This window comes from Lithobates pipiens, unplaced genomic scaffold (assembly GCF_037356315.1).
Source record: "Lithobates pipiens isolate NorthernLeopardFrog02 unplaced genomic scaffold, aLitPip1_a1.2 Scaffold_1, whole genome shotgun sequence".
Taxonomy (NCBI): Eukaryota; Metazoa; Chordata; class Amphibia; order Anura; family Ranidae; genus Lithobates; species Lithobates pipiens.
In genome coordinates this window covers 135,856,303-135,873,060 of record NW_027507685.1, presented here as the reverse complement: position 1 = coordinate 135,873,060, position 16,758 = coordinate 135,856,303, and positions in this window count along the sequence as shown.

The following is a 16,758-nucleotide window of genomic DNA, read 5'->3' as shown; positions in this document are numbered from 1 at the left end:
CCTCATCCTACCTTCTCGACCACCTCGGTGGTCGGTGAGGTCGGAAGACCAACCCCAGGGTTGGCATTATTTCTTTTTTCTACATATCTCATACTTGACTGTGAGATGTTCGTAGTTCTTCTACCTCCCCTCCTGCTCTTCTGTACACCAGGGGGGGATGTTTCCTCTTCCTTTTCTTCTTGCTTCTTCTCTACTACTATTTCTCTTCCCCCACCCTTTCCAGAGCGTCACTCACTTGTATTTTCTTTTTCAGACTTGAAGGAGTTTGGCAACATCACAATGGTTCTCATATTCCACCAACAAACTCAATCTGTCTGGCTACGGCTCCCTGTTTGGCACCTTGGGAGGGTGAGTGATGTGTTGATGGGTAGCTCCCCCCACTACGAGGTTCATGGCTGATCACACACAACATACCTGGAGGGTAGCTTCGCACAATGTTCAAGGTATAAACTCTCCCCTTAAACGCAAGAAAATCTTTAACTCATATAAATCGTCCAAACTAGACGTCCTTTTGATTCAGGAAACCCACTTTCCTAGTACGTATAACCCCTCTTTCTTACACTCCCACTACAACAAATTCTACCTAGCAAATGCAGCTAACAAGACCAAGGGGGTAGCAATAGTGTTTGCTAAATCCTGCAATTTCCAATTAATATCCGAAACCAAAGATCCTGACGGCAGATATCTGCTAGTGAAAGGCACTTTAGATGGCCACCTTTACTCATTTATTTCCTACTACTCCCCTAACAAGGGTCAAACAGCCTTTTTCAGAAGACTCATCCTTCACCTCACCCCCCTTCTAGAGGAAACAGTTATACTCGGGGGAGACTCCAATGTGGCCTTTGATCAGGGGTTAGACAAAACTAGGCCCCCAGGTTCTCAACTTACCCGCCCCTCTAATGAGAGCCTTAAACTAGCGAAATTAATACACGAACAGGGACTGGCAGATGTCTGGAGAGAACTAAACCCCACCAAACGAGACTATACTCACTTCTCACACCCCCACAATTCTTACGCCAGAATTGACCACCTGTTAGTGAAATCTTCAGTTATCCCTGCCATAATTCAATCAAAAATTATTGACTCCTCCCTTTCGGATCACTCATTAGTTGTCATGACCATCCGTTCGCAACACAATAGATCGGGCCAGAAGCAATGGAGGCTGAACGAGTCCATACTATCAGATCCTGTCCGAGTCTCTTTGCTATCTGACTCCCTAAAGGAATACTTTCAATTTAACAACGGAAATGATGTATCGGCGGAAACACTTTGGGCGGCTGATAAAGCCTTTATTAGGGGGGAACTCATCAGATTATCATCAGCCATTAAAAAGGAGAGAGAGGCAGCAATTAAAAAACTTGAGAACGACTACGTGTCCCTAAAAACCAGGCATAAACTAGACCCGACCCTTAATTTACTCCCTCAATTGGACAGGACCAGGCTCGAACTGAACCTAGCTCTGACAGCTAAAGCCGAAAAACAAATGAGATGGTCGCAAAATAGATTCTATACACAAGGTGATAAGATGGACTCTATGTTGGCCAATAAATTATCTCCCAGACTCAAAACACAGGCTCTACCAAAGATTATAATCCCTGGACAAGGTCCCACAGCTAACCCTACAAAGATACTGGGAGAATTCGCAGAATTTTACAATAAACTTTACTCACCATCCCCAGCCCCTGCTGATCACTCTATAGACGCTTTCCTAAACGACCTTCCTATCCCACAACTATCCTCGAACCATAGAGATAGCCTAGAAGCCCCTTTTACAATGGCAGAAGTTTTAGCAGCAATTAAAACCTTAAAACCGGGCTCGGCCCCTGGCCCGGATGGCCTGTCCAATCCTTATTACAAAAAGTTTTCCGAAACTTTACCACCTTACCTCTCTAAATTCTTCAACTATGCCTCTAAGGGAAACCCACTTGATCCCCAACTAAACGCAGCACTTATAACTGTCATCCCAAAACCTGATAAAAACCCAGAAGAGGTTGGAAATTACCGTCCAATCTCTTTAATTAACTGTGACATTAAAATACTAACCAAAATCCTCGCCTCCCGGTTGGCAGAATTCATTAATGCGTATGTACACAAGGATCAGGTGGGTTTCATTCCTGGTAGACAAGGCCCAGATCAGATAAGGAGAACCATAGATATTATGTCCATTCTCCAAACAAACTGGGCGGGAGGACCCCAACAATCGGGTATGCTTCTCTCGCTTGACCTACAGAAGGCCTTTGACTCGGTCTCCTGGCCTTATATTTTTGCTATCCTCCGCAAATGGGGCTTTGGGCAAAGCTTTACTGGCCTAATACAGGCCCTATACTCAACCCCTACAGCGAGAATCCGTATCCAGGGCTTCTACTCCAAACCCATTGCCATAAGACAAGGAACTAGGCAAGGGTGCCCATTGTCCCCTTTAATTTTTGCGATGGCAATCGAGACCCTTGCTATAGCTATTAGACAAAACCAAGACATAAAAGGGGTGGTATGCGGATCTCGTGTTCACAAGTGTGCCCTATTTGCGGACGATATCATGCTTTACATCACTTCTCCCATAACTTCCTTGCCCAATCTAAACGCCACGCTAGATTCCTTCTCCAAGATGTCGGGTCTTCAAGTGAACTACAGTAAATCCCAGGCTCTCAACGTCTCTCTAACTCCCTCCACTGTCGAACTTTTAAAGCAGAACTTCAATTTCCAATGGAGCGAATCCTCCATCAGATACCTAGGTATAAACCTCACAGATAAGGTAGAGACTTTATACAGTCATAATTATCCCCCGATGTATCGTAAACTAGAAGCAGATTTACAGAATTGGTCCCATCTTCCCATATCATGGCTAGGCAGGATACACGCTATCAAAAATGACTCTATTACCCAGATTACTTTATTTGTTTAGATCCCTGCCAATCCCCATTCATAAGGATCACCTCTCAACCTTCCAAAACAAAATCCTAAAATTCATTTGGGGTAAGAAAGGTTATAGACTAACCCGCAATACCCTCTTCGCTCATAGGAAGAGGGGTGGTTTAGGCCTCCCACATCTATTCCGTTATTACCAAGCAGCTAGGCTAACACAGTTATCCGTAATTTACTCAAAATATGAGAAGCCGGACTGGATCCATATTGAGAATCAGGCTGCCCCCACTTTTACCCTAGACTTTTTACTATGGACCCCCCAGAAAAATAGACCCGCTATCTTGTCCCCAACTCTCTCCCACTCATTTAAACTATGGGATTCCCTGCGCTACTCTACCTCCTAGGTCTCAGCAATTAAACCTTTAACTCATATTTTCAATAATCCTCGCTTCCCTCCAGGATACAATGTACTTGCCTTCAAATGGTGGGTGGATAAGGGTCTTTACAGGATAGGACACTTTTTCACAGCCACAGGACCTATCAGCTTGCAATTTTGTATCAAGAAACTAAGCCTCCCCAAGACCGAAATTTTTCGGTTCCATCAGATTCAACATTTTCTACACTCCCTTTGCAAAGGGGAATCAAACCCCCCGCTCTTTACAGAATACGAACTTTGGTGCGGTCAAGCCATGGACCAGAAGGGGGGGATCTCCTTAGTCTACATGTCTCTCACCACCCCCAAAACAAAGGCGCCCTATATGGTCGCCTGGGAAACTGACTTCTCTTTCCAATGGTCATTGGATAAATGGCACTCAATAGGGGCTAGATCCTTTCGGGGTCTGCTCAACACAAACCTTATGGAAGCAGGGACAAAAGTACTAACTAGATGGTATTACATGCCAGTCAGAGTTGCACACATGTTCCCAACAGCCAGTCCGCTCTGTTTCCGGGGCTGCATGCTTACGGGGACGATGTCACACATTTGGTGGGAATGCCCAAGAATCCGCCCCTTCTGGAAGAAAGTTTTTAACCTGATTGAAAGATTGATTGGTGCCAAAGTTCCCAGATCTCCCACGGTGGCTCTCCTTAATGATCCAATTCCTCATCTCTCTAAACCTTCCAGCAGGTTGACCCAATTTTTACTGCTGGGAGCCAAAATCTCCATAGCCAGGAATTGGAAGGAACCAGGGGTTTCTTTCACAATAGTTAAGAAAAAGATTTCCTGAATCATGTCTCAGGAGAGGCTCGCTAGTATGTTGGAGGACACATCTGATAGGTTCGTAGCCACCTGGGAGCCCTGGGCCCGAAATAATGGGCCTGACCAACTTCCCATATGTATGAACTTCCCTTATTAAACCTGACGCAAGTAGTGACGCTCTCTCCACCCCTACCCCCCTCTATCTCCCTCCTCTTTCTTTGTCTTTATCTTTCCCTTTTCTTTCCTCTTGTTCGCATATGTTATCTTGGTTTCCATACTATGGACTAAGGCTAGTCCGGAAAGGTATAAAAGTTTGTATAAATATCTCCTAGGCCAGGGGTTGACAAATTTGCTTGGAATCTAGGAGCCAGCTAAAAAAGTTAGGAGCCAGGTCCGTGACGGCGATCTGGACCTGTCCCTGGCCTGACATGGAGACGAGTGAGGGGAAGATAGCCCCCAGCCCCCCACATATGAGATCACCTCTCATTGGACACACCGCTCGAGTGCTAAATGGCCGCTGTGATTGGTCATTTAGCATGATCTGTGATTGGCTGTATCCAAGGGACACAGCCAACACAGAACTTCCCCGATGCTCGCCCATGGCGACGTGCAGAGGGGAAGTAAACAGGAGGATGTCTAGGGACGCCCTCCCGGCAATTGGTGTCCGCGCTGTAGACATCTTTCGTCTATAGCGCGGGCACGAAGTGGTTAACAAAAGAATGTGACTATTATTTCCGACATATTCCCGCTCATTTACTGCCATTTCCCTGCTAAGGGTTCGATCAGGTCCGCCTGAAAAACTGACAGGTGAACCTGATCAGACAGCCCTTGTGAAAGGGGTCAAGCAGGGAGGATTACAAATAATATTTTTTTTTTCCTTAATTAACCACTACAATTCAGGGCACTTTCACCCCCTTCCTTCCCAGCCCAATTTTCAGCTTTCAGCGCTCTAGCGCTTTCAGTGACAATTGCTTGGTCATGCTACACTGTACCCAAATGAAATTGTTATCATTTTGTTCGCACAAATAGAGCTTTATTTTGGTGTTATTTATTCACGACTCCGTTTTTTTTTTTTGCGATATAAGCGCAAAAATAGCGGAAATTTGGAAAAAAAACAATATTTTCTTTTTTCTATTTGAAAAGAAATCCAATAAAATCAAATTTTGTCATAAATTTAAGCCAAAATGTATTCTGCTACATGTTTTTGGTAAAAAAAATTCCGTTAAGTGTATAATAATTGGTTTGTGTGATCACGGACATATGTACGCAAATGATCATGTACATATGTGTGCAGGTGATCACGTACATATGTGTGCAGATAATCATTGGGACATGTGATTTTAGTGGGATATATGTGGGGGACATGTTTTTATTATTAGGGACATGTGTTTTTATTATTTGGGGACATGTATGTTTTGGGGACATGTGTGTTTTGGGGACATATGTGGGGACTGTGTTTGTACTGTGTGGTGTGTTGTGTGTTTACACTACACTGATGATCAGTGAGTAAAAAGCTGTAAAAAGCAGCCCATACTCACTGATCATCAGCCGGCTGCAGCGTTCTGCTCTCCTCTCCTCAGCGGTGACTTCCGTGTGAGGAGAGGAGAGACGATTGCCTAGCTTGTTTACATCACATGACGGCCGTGATTGGACACGGCCGTCATGTGATCAGGAGGGCCAATCACAGAGCCCTCCTGCCGATCTGAGATGTGCCGTGTCCGGGTGACACGAGCACATCGGGATCGCGCCGCTGCGCGGGCGCGCGCGCGCGCGCGCGATCCCGCTACTCCTGAATGACGTTCCTGAACGTCCTATCAGGAGTAGACGGTTGCAAAGTATATATGCATCGGCCGGGTGGGAAGTGGTTAAAATAATTTTTTTTTTTACTTTTTACAAAAAAAAAAAAAAAAAATTACAAAAAAAAAAAATATATATATATATATATATATATATATATATATATATATATATATATATATATATATATATATATATATATATATATATAAAATTTAATTAATAAATAAATTAATACATTTAATAATATATATATAATATAATGAGAAGCCATTTACCAGCCACCACACTCACTGTTGGGCAAAAAACAGGCAGGGGAGCTTCACTCCATTAGGAATTAGCATTATTGGAATAGGGTGTAATTTCTACATCCACCACAAGATGGCACCAGACTACCGAAACATTTTAGAAGGCCGCAAAGCCGCGGCCTCAATTACTGGCCGGCGCGGCCCGATGGAATTGCGCGGCGGAGTTCGGGGTCCAAATGGAGACAGGATACCCCAGCAGCGTTGCCCCAGTCGCCAGGACACGAAATCTAGGCGCAAATGCGACCTGGCGACCGGGGTTTGTCGAGCCCTGTCCTAGGCAATGTTTGTTGGTTGACACAAAGAGTCTGATGCAATTTGCTCTGATTTGCTTCTCCCAACAGAGGACCCTCAGATCGGCCCAGGGGCTGACCGGCTGGTAAAACAGGAGTTCTCTGGTATTTGATTGACAACTTCCTTTCACTTATCTCCTTTTATGTTCATAATTTGTGGGCGCCTATTGCCCCCGACACAGTGTGATCCCAATTGGGGTGTCGGGGGTACTAGGTGGCATCCCGTCTATATTTCTTATATCACTCCCAACTGTCATGTCAATCCATACCAGACACAGTGAGCTCCTTCCACTGTCATCTTCATTTGTTTTTAATAATACAGATGCCTTACAATTCGCAATATGTCTTCTCCAGCTTATGCTGTTTGCCTGTTCTTTTTGACATGTTTACCACGTTCTTCATATATATGTGAGACGACATGTTGTCGCGATCTATTGTATGGATTCTATTTTTCCTTTGAAACAAATAAAAATTTTGAAAGTAAAATCTTTTCTCACAATGTCCAGGGATTTAATTTTCCAAATAAAACGAAAAAAGGTTTCGGACATTATAAGGGCCTCATTGCAGATATAATCCTATTACAAGAGACCCACTTCTCAGCTACAAACCACCCACAATATTTTGACAAGACATATAGCCAGTTCCACTATACTATCTTCTGATCCCTTGGCTTGACCTCCCGGCTTGTACCTGACTTCCTCCTGCCTGCTCCCTGCATCTGACCCTGGCCTGGATAACGGACTCTGTCTATTCCTGTCTCCTGTGCTAAGGGCCCAGCTGCTCTTTGATCTCAGACTGTCTTTCTGTGCTTGACCCTTGGCCTGGCTCCTGCCTCTGCTACCTGAACATCCCACTGGTCCCCATCCGCTGGACCTCCTAAGCATGCCTGCTTCCAGTAACTTTGCCTGTTCTGCCAAGTTCCCGGCAACCAGCTTCAACAATCAGGCAACCCGTGCTTCTGTGGGCACCACACCCCTGTATCATCTTCAGGGTTGTGCTGCGCTCGGCCACAAGGGGAGCCCTCCCACCATCCCGACCTCCTATCAAGATCCTGACAGTATAAACCAGCCAAATGTCAGAGGCCGACAGAGGTGGCTCCCCGATGGAAGCTATAATTCAACAAATCATGGCCCATACCCAAGTCATCCAGAAGCTTCAGGAGGGATACCTTTGGTTAAAAGGGCACCTACAGCACCTGCCAGAGTCACCCACTTCCTCAGATCAAGGTTCGCCTTCAGCCGCTCCTACTGTGGTGATGTCCCCTCTGGAACCATGAGTCCCAGCGCCAGAATGCTTTTTTGGTGATCAAAAGAAATTAAGATCCTTTAGGAATTCTTGTTACCTGTAATTTGCCTTGCAACTACGGACTTTTTACTCTGAAACAGTAAGGCTCGGTTCACACAGGAGCGACTTGTCCAGGCGACTTTGCCGCCTGACAAGTGGCGCTCCGTTCTGTACTATGGAACCGTTCTAATAGGAGCGACTCAAGTCGCTCCGACTTAGAAAAAAGGTTCCTGTACTACTTTGGGGCGACTTGCATTGACTTCTATACAGAAGTCGTTTTGCAAGTCGCCGCTGATCGTGTGCAGGTCGTGGCGCTGCAAGTCGTGCCGCCCCTGTGTGAACCAAGCCTTAAAGTAGGGTTCATCATTTCATTGTGTGCATACAGCTGAAAAACAGCTGTAAATAAACTCTGCGCCACTTACTAAAATACTGTGTGATACAAAATAAATAATCTGTGATTCAAAACGAACTGAGTGATCTCTTATAAACTGCTCCCTAAAAACAAGAAATTTAAACTGAAAAACTTGTTGCGCTGGAAATATGGTGATAATAGGGGCGCTGAAATATACACCTTACTTAAAAAAGTGAAAAAAATATATAACTTAATAATTATATGCGACTAAAGTGATAAAACAACCTATCACCATAAAATAATGATCAAATGCAAAATTAATGCAAAAAGTTAGTAAATAGTAAAGTCCCAATCGAATAATAAAGAGCAACATATATCCAAAGTCCATACAATGATTCATCTAAGAAATTTGTAATAAACTCCGTCTACATCCATTTGCCAGAATATACTGAAATCTTCTAAAAAATAGTGAAACGTCCCTTCACCAAGATTTGGACACGGACAACACCCAACCGTGAGGATACAGTTGTCTTCTTACCAGATGGTGTTGACTACTTTAATTAAAAAGATAGTCAGCTGAGCTTGTGCAGGTAAATCCCTGCTCACATGGAATATGAAGGGTCTCTATGGAAAAAACCCTCCTCCTCATAGGCTCAGATGGGGCATAAAAAAGGAGAGCAAACGATATCCATAGTATAACACCATTTTAATTGAAACAAAAATTTAAAAACATAAAGTCAAATGGCTGCTTACATTTCTCAGTGCCCGACCTGGCACTGGGGCTGCTCGCTTAAACAAATCGTTTTGTGGTAGGTTCGTAGTTCCTCATTGTGTACGGCGTGCATTCAACCGAATGCGGCCGACAACCAAAACGTCCGGAACTGTGCGTATACGAACGTGACCAGGTACCGCCTCGACGTATGTTTCCTTTTCACGTCTTCAGGAAGCGTACCTAGTCACCAAATTTTGTGCGCAGCCTCAGTCCCACTCAAGGCCTAATGGATAATCCATTGTTCACAAAACATAACTTGCTTACATAATACAGTTAAACATTCTTACTAAAAATAAAGCCATTAGCTATTTACACTATATCAGAGGGAAGAGGGAACCATAGATTACAAAAATTACAAAAATTAATATTAATTAGATATCTTATTAATTAATTCTCATTCATTGCCAAAGAAAGGTGTACCTTCTAGTAATTTACATGGTTGGCCTCTAGATGTCAGTCTACAGGCAAAAATATCTTATGCCACTGATTAAGTTAATAATTGCTTTTAAAATAGAAGTTTAATTGCACATTCCTTAATTCTTTTTGACACTATTCCCAAAGAAAATTTATTAGTAACCCTCACAGTTTTTCCTTCATATATTTCTTTGATTCTTTTGAGAATTATGAACACCCCTCCATGTTCACCATCAACAATCTCTTTTTTATCCAAGTTATGCTCTCAATATTTTTAATTAATTTTTAATTAATTTTAAATGCTCCTCCTATATGTGTATTAATGACTCAAAAGAATCAAAGAAATATATGAAGGAAAAACTGAGGGTTACTAATACATTTTTCTTTGGGAATAGTGTCAAACAGAATTAAGGAATGTGCAATTAAACTTCTATTTTAAAATAAATTATTAACTTAATCAGTGGCATAAGATATTTTTGCCTGTAGACTGACATCTAGAGGCCAACCATGTAAATTACGAAAAGGTACACCTTTCTTTGGCAATGAATGAGAATTAATTAATAAGATATCTAATATAAATTTTTGTAATTTTTGTAATCTATGGTTCCCTCTTCCCTCTGATATAGTGTGAATAGCTAATGGCTTTATTTGTAATAAGTATTTTTAACTGTATTATGTAAGCAAGTTATGTTTTGTGAACAATGGATTATCCATTAGGCCTTGAGTGGGACTGAGGCTGCGCACAAAATTTGGTGTATTCCTATTGGTCTTCACGATCGATTGGTACACTATAAAGAACGTTGTCCCTGTGAGTAGGTATGCTTGCTGAAGACGTGAAAACGAAACGTACGTCGAGGCGGTACCTGGTCATGTTTGTATACGCACAGTTCCGGACGTTTTGGTTGTCGGCCGCATTCGGTGGAACGCACGCCGTACACAACGAGGAACTACGAACCTACCACTAAACGATTTGTTTAAGCGAGCAGCCCCAGTGCCAGGTCAGGCACTGAGAAATGTAAGCAGCCATTTGGCTTTATGTTTTTAAATTTTTGTTTTAATTAAAACGGTGTTATAATATGGATATCGTTTGCGCTCCTTTTTTATGCCCCGTCTGAGCCTATGAGGAGGAAGGTTTTTTCCATAGAGACCCATCATTTCATTACTGAGTGGTGAACCTTAGACACGGGCCCATGGCCTATTGGAACAAGAGAGCCCAGTCATTAACTTGTGTGATTTCAAAAAAGGGTCAATCCAATTCCTGGAACTCATCATCACCACAGGTTGGATAGCTATGGACTAGGGATGGGCTTTATGTTCGGGTCGAACATGAGTTCGACTCGAACATTGGCTGTTTGCCCGTTAGCCAAATAGCGAACAATTTGGGGTGTTCGCGGCAAATTCAAAAGCCGCGGAACACCCTTTAAAAGTCTATAGGAGAAATCAAAAGTGCTAATTTTAAAGGCTTATATGCACGTTATTGTCATAAAAAGTGTTTGGGGTCCTGCCCCAAGTGAAATATTCCTTTAAATTTCATACCTGGGGGGTGTCTATAGTATGCCTGTAAAGTGGCACTTTTTTCCCGTGTTAAGAATAATTTGAGAGCAAAATGACATTTCTAAAGGGAAAAAAAAGTCATGAAGTAATAACGGCTATAGTTAATTGCCGGCTATAGTGAATTGTCTATGGGAGAAATCAAAAGTGCTAATTTTAAGGGTTAATATGCACGTTATTGTGATAAAAAGTGTTTGGGGACATGGGTCCTGCTCCGGGGACATGTATCAATGCAAAAAAAAAGTTTTAAAAAGGAGCAGTGATTTTAATAATGCTTAAAGTGAAACAATAAAAGTGTAATATTCCTTTAAATTTCATACCGGGGGGGGGGGGGGGGGTGTCTACAGTATGCATTTCTAAAGGAAAAAAAATAATTTAAAAGTACAATCGCTAGTGCCGGCTGTAATGAATTGTCGGTCCGGCAATGCGCATAAAAGTTCATTAATAAAAACGGCATGGCTTTCCCCACAGGGGAATCCCGAACCAAAATGAACAAAAAAAAATGTGTAGGGGTCCCCCCAAGCTCCATCCTAGGTCTGGTATGGATATTAAGGGGAACTCCACGCCAAAATTAAAAAAAAAATGGTGTGGGGTCCCCCCAAACATCCATACAAGACCCTTATCCAAGCACACAACCTGACAGGCTGCAGAAAAAGAGGGGTGTACGAGAGAGCACCCCCCTCCTGAAACGTACCAGGCCACATGCCCTCAACATTGGGAGGGTGCTTTGGGGTAGAGCCCCTTAAAGCACCATGTCCCCATGTTGATGGGGAGAAGGGCCTCATCCCCACAACCCTTTCCCGGTGGTTGTGGGAGTCTGCGAGTGGTGGGCATATCAGAATCTGGAAGCCCCCTTTAACAAGGGGACCCCCAGATCCTGGCCCCCCCATGTGAATTGGTAATGGGTTACAAATGTACCCCTACAATTTCACAAAAAAGTGTCAAAAAGGTTAAAAAAGACAAGAGATGGTTATTGACAATTCCTTTATTAATTTCTTCTTCTTTCCCCGCTTCTTCTTCTATCTTCTTTCTTCTGGTCTTCCTTCAGTGTTCTTCTTCCTCCATATTCTTCTTACCCCGCTTCTTCCTCCAGTCTTCTCGTCCGGCATCTTCCTCCGGGTTCTTCTCCACTTCATCCTCCGAACGATCGGACTCTCAATTGACAGAAGCCCTGTGGGGGATGTGGGGGATCGGGAACTCTTAGCAATTAAAACTGCTCTATAGGAATGGAGGTATCTCCTGGAAGGTGCCACTCATCCCAGTACCTCCGTACGGCCAAACGGTTAAGACCCTGACAGGCTCGATGGGTAATAGGGATGAGCCGAACACCCCCCGGTTCGGTTCGCACCAGAACTTTCGAACGGACCCCAAATTCGTACGAACGTTAGAACCCCATTGAAGTCTATGGGACTCGAACGTTCGAAATGAAAAGTGCTAATTTTAACGGCTAATATGCAAGATACTGTCCTAAAAAGGGTTTGGGGACCTGGCTCCTGCCCCAGTGGACATGGGTCAATGCCTAAAATGTTTTTAAAAATGGCCGTTTTGGCGGGAGCACTGATTTTAATGACGATTAAAGTGGAAAAAAAAAGTGAAATATTCCTTTAAATATGGTGCCTGGGGGGTGTCTGTAGTATGCCTGTGAAGTGCCACGTGTTTCCTGTGTTTAGAACAGTCCCTGCACAAAATGACATTAAACGGAAATAACACCATTTAAAACTGCTTGCGGTTTTAATGTTATATCTGGTTCCTGCAATATGGTTGAAAATCATTGAGAAAAATGGCATGGGTAGCCCTCCCTGCCCATTACCAGCCCCTTTAGGTCTTGTACGCATATTAAGGGGAACCCCGTACCCATATTAAAAAAAGGAAATGCGTGTGGCCCCCAGGCCCTATATACTCAGAACAGCAGTATACAGGCAAACAAGACAGGGACTGTGTAGGTTTGTTGTGTTAAGTTGAATCTGTTTGTAATTTTCAACTGGTACATTTTTAAAGTGTAGCTCCAGTCAAAAAAACTATTTTTAAGCTTTTTGGAAAACATAGGGAAGGGTTATCACCCCTGTATAATTTGTTTTGTCGTCCATCTTTTTTCATCTCACTTGCTGTTGTCTCCTTCCGTTTGCAAGAAGGAGATGTTTGTAAATTGGATGTTTGAAAGTAGGGGCCTGACCTATATGCTCTGCAGAAATGGCGGAACAAGGTGTTGGTTTTGCCACAACATTGTAAGCCCTCAAAGTGACTCTTGGTGGGCGCTGGAGCGCCCTGCTGTGAACGATTATATCAAGAATTGTAATTACATGCCATTGTTGAACAGTGGTAGAAAAATTGACCTTTGGTGGTTGTGGTGCTGGTGCCACAACACTATAAGTCCTCACCGTTACTCTGGGTGGGCACAGGAAGGGGCCCTCCTGTGAAATATTATATCAAGAATTGTAATTACATGTCCCTGTTAAACAGGGGCAGAAAAATTTGGCCTTAGGCACTGGTGCTGGTGCCACCACACTGCAACCTCTGCCATATACTCTAGTTTTATTGCAGGAATTAGCCCTGCTGCAAAGCATTGCATCAAAAATTGTACTTAAACGCCCCTGTTAAACAGGGGCAGAAAAATTGGGCCTTAGGCACTGGTGCTGGTGCCACCACACTGCAACCTCTGCCATATACTCTAGTTTTAATGCAGGAATTAGCCCTGCTGCAAAGCATTGCATCAAAAATTGTACTTAAACGCCCCTGTTAAACAGGGGCAGAAAAATTGGGCCTTAGGCACTGGTGCTGGTGCCACCACACTGCAACCTCTCCCATATACTCTTGTTTGATCGCAGGAATTAGCCCTGCTGCAAAGCATTGCATCAAAAATTGTACTTAAACGCCCCTGTTAAACAGGGGCAGAAAAATTGGGCTGATGGCATCAACCAGAACCAGAAATGTTCTTCCAACATATCAGCGGAGGAGGAAGAGGATAGACAATCAACATAACAGGACAGTCACTCAGCATCAGCATAGGCAGTCTTGAAGGGATGTGGTATTTAAAAAAAAATTATTCGGTTACATCAGCTTCAGGTGCTTGGTAGCTGTGGGTGATCCAAGACTGATTCATCTTGATGAAGGTCAGTCGATCAACTGATTCGGTGGACAGGCGCACCCTGTGATCGGTAACAAAGCCACCAGCAGCACTGAAGGTGCGTTCCGAAAGAATGCTGGATGCAGGACAGGCCAGTAGCTCAATTGCATACTGTGCAAGCTCTGGCCAGTGATCCATCCCCAAGACCCAGTAAGCCAGAGGATTTTCGGTGGGAAAGGTGTCCAAGTCTGACCTTGCCCCTAGGTATTCCTGCACCATGTAAATCAGACGCTGGCAATGGGTGCTGGAACCGATCATACCTTGGGGCTGCACTAAGAAATTGTCTGAAAGCATCAGTCAGACGGCCACCTTCTCCACTGCTCCTTCTGACCGATGCCTCAGCAACACGTTGTCCAGGACCAGGAGTTTGTAACCTCCCAGTGTCTGGGAACGCGTTGCACAGACCTTTCTGCAAGGCCTCACGGAGATGTCTCATCCTCTGCTCCCTCTGCGATGGCAAGATAAGGTCGGCAACCTTACCCTTGTACCGTGGATCAAGGAGAGTGGCCAGCCAGTAATGGTCCCTCTCCTTGATCCGAAGAATACGAGGATCCTTCCGCAGGCTTTGCAGGATCAGGGAGGCCATGCAGCGTAGGTTAGCTGAGGCATTCGGTCCGGAGTCCTCTGGGTCACTAAGGACAACATGATCCGCAGCTACCTCCTCCCAGCCACGTACAAGTCCACGTGTTTCTTGGGACTGCAAATCATCCCTACAAGACTGCTGCTGCTGATGCTGATGCTGAGTGCCAGCCTCCACCTCCATGCTGACACAATCATCCTCCTCCTCCTCTTCCTCCTCCTCATCCTCTTCCTGTGTGATGGGTGGCACAGCAGGAACACTGTCTGGATAAAGGGGGCCTTGAGAGGCAAGGAAGTCCTCCTCTTCCTGCCTCTGTTCTGCCTCAAGTGCCCTGTCCATTATTCCACGCAGCGTATGCTCCAAGAGGTGGACAAGAGGTACAGTGTCACTGATGCATGCACTGTCACTGCTCACCATCCTTGTGGCCTCCTCAAACGGTGACAGGACAGTGCATGCATCCCTGATCATGCCCCACTGGCGTGGTGAGAAAAAACCAAGCTCCCCTGACCCTGTCCTGGTGCCGTAGTTGCACAGGTACTCATTGATGGCCCTCTGCTGCATGTGCAGCCGCTGCAGCATGGCCAATGTTGAGTTCCATCTGGTGGGCATGTCACATATAAGGCGGTTCTTGGGCAGGTTCAACTCCTTTTGGAGCTCAGCCAGCCGAGCACAGGCATTAAATGATCGGCGGAAATGCACACAGACTTTCCTGGCCTGCTTCAGGACATCCTGTAAGCCAGGGTACCTGCCCAAGAACCGCTGCACCACCAGGTTAAGGACGTGAGCTACACAGGGCACATGGGTCAGTTGTCCCTGTCGGAGGGCGGAGAGGAGGTTGGTGCCATTGTCGCAAACCACCATTCATGGCTTAAGCTGGCGTGGCGTCAACCACCTCTCGGCCTGCCCCTGCAGAGCTGACAAAACATCCGCCCCAGTGTGGCTCCTGTCCCCCAAACAAACCAGCGTAAGCACGGCATGGCATCGTTTTGCCTGCGTACTTGCGTAGCCCCTGGAACGCCTACGGAGCACCGCTGGTTCTGAGGACAGAGCACTGGAAGAGGCCATGGAGGAAGAAGAAGAGGAGGGGGTGGAGGAGAGAGGTGTGTCACAACCAATAGTAGCATTTTGGAGGCGTGGTGGCGGAACAACCTCCAACACTACTGCACCTTGTCCTGCATCCTTCCCAGCTGCCAGAAGAGTGACCCAATGGGCCGTGAAAGACAGGTAACGTCCCTGTCCATGCCTGCTGGACCATGAGTCAGCGGTAATATGCACCTTACCGCTGACCGCCCTGTCCAGCGAGGCAAGGACATTGCCTTCCACATGCTGGTAGAGAGCTGGAATCGCCTTCCGTGAGAAAAAGTGGCGTTTAGGGACCTGCCACTGAGGAACCGCACATTGTACAAACTCACGGAAGGGGGCCGAGTCTACCAACTGAAAAGGCAGCAGTTGAAGTGCTAGCAATTTAGCCAAGCTAGCATTCAACCGCTGGGCATGTGGATGGCTGGGAGTGAACTTCTTCCGCCGGTCCAGCAGCTGGGGCAGGGACATTTGCCTGCTATTATCGGACGTGGGTGTACCGCTAGCAGAGTTCCCGGAAGCACTTGGCTGTGACACACCTAATTCTACACCTTCATTCCTCTCAGAGCAGGTTTCAGAGAGGACTGAAGGTCTAGTGGGGTTGGAGATGCCAGCTGATGAGGAGCAAGGAGAGGTCTGCTTTGTTCTTTGGTGTGGGTCTTTGAGGTACGCTTGCCAACGAGCTGCATGGCAGGTCAACATATGTCTGGTCAAGCATGTGGTGCCCAAGCGGCTAATGTTTTGGCCACTTGAGATACGCTTGAGACATATGTTGCAAATAGCAGCAGTGCGATCTGATGCACTCGTCTCAAAAAAGGCCCACACCAAAGAACTTTTAGAATAACGCGCAGAGGCAGCGCTCTGCACAGGCGGAGCTCTGCGGTGTTATTCAGTCGGTGTGCTGCCCCTAAGCTGGCCCCCGGAGGGCATCCTGCCTCGTTGGACATGTGCCTCTTCCTCCTCCTCCCTCCTTCCAGGCACCCACGTGGAGTCAGTGCCCTCATCATCCCCTCCCTCTTCATCGCTGTAGCAAACCTGGCAGCATGCTGCAGCTTGTGGAACATGACTGCCAGATTGCTGTCCTTCTTGAGCATCCCCTCTCTCTGCGCTCACGCTACTGCCTTCCTCTAGCTGAGTGTCATCATC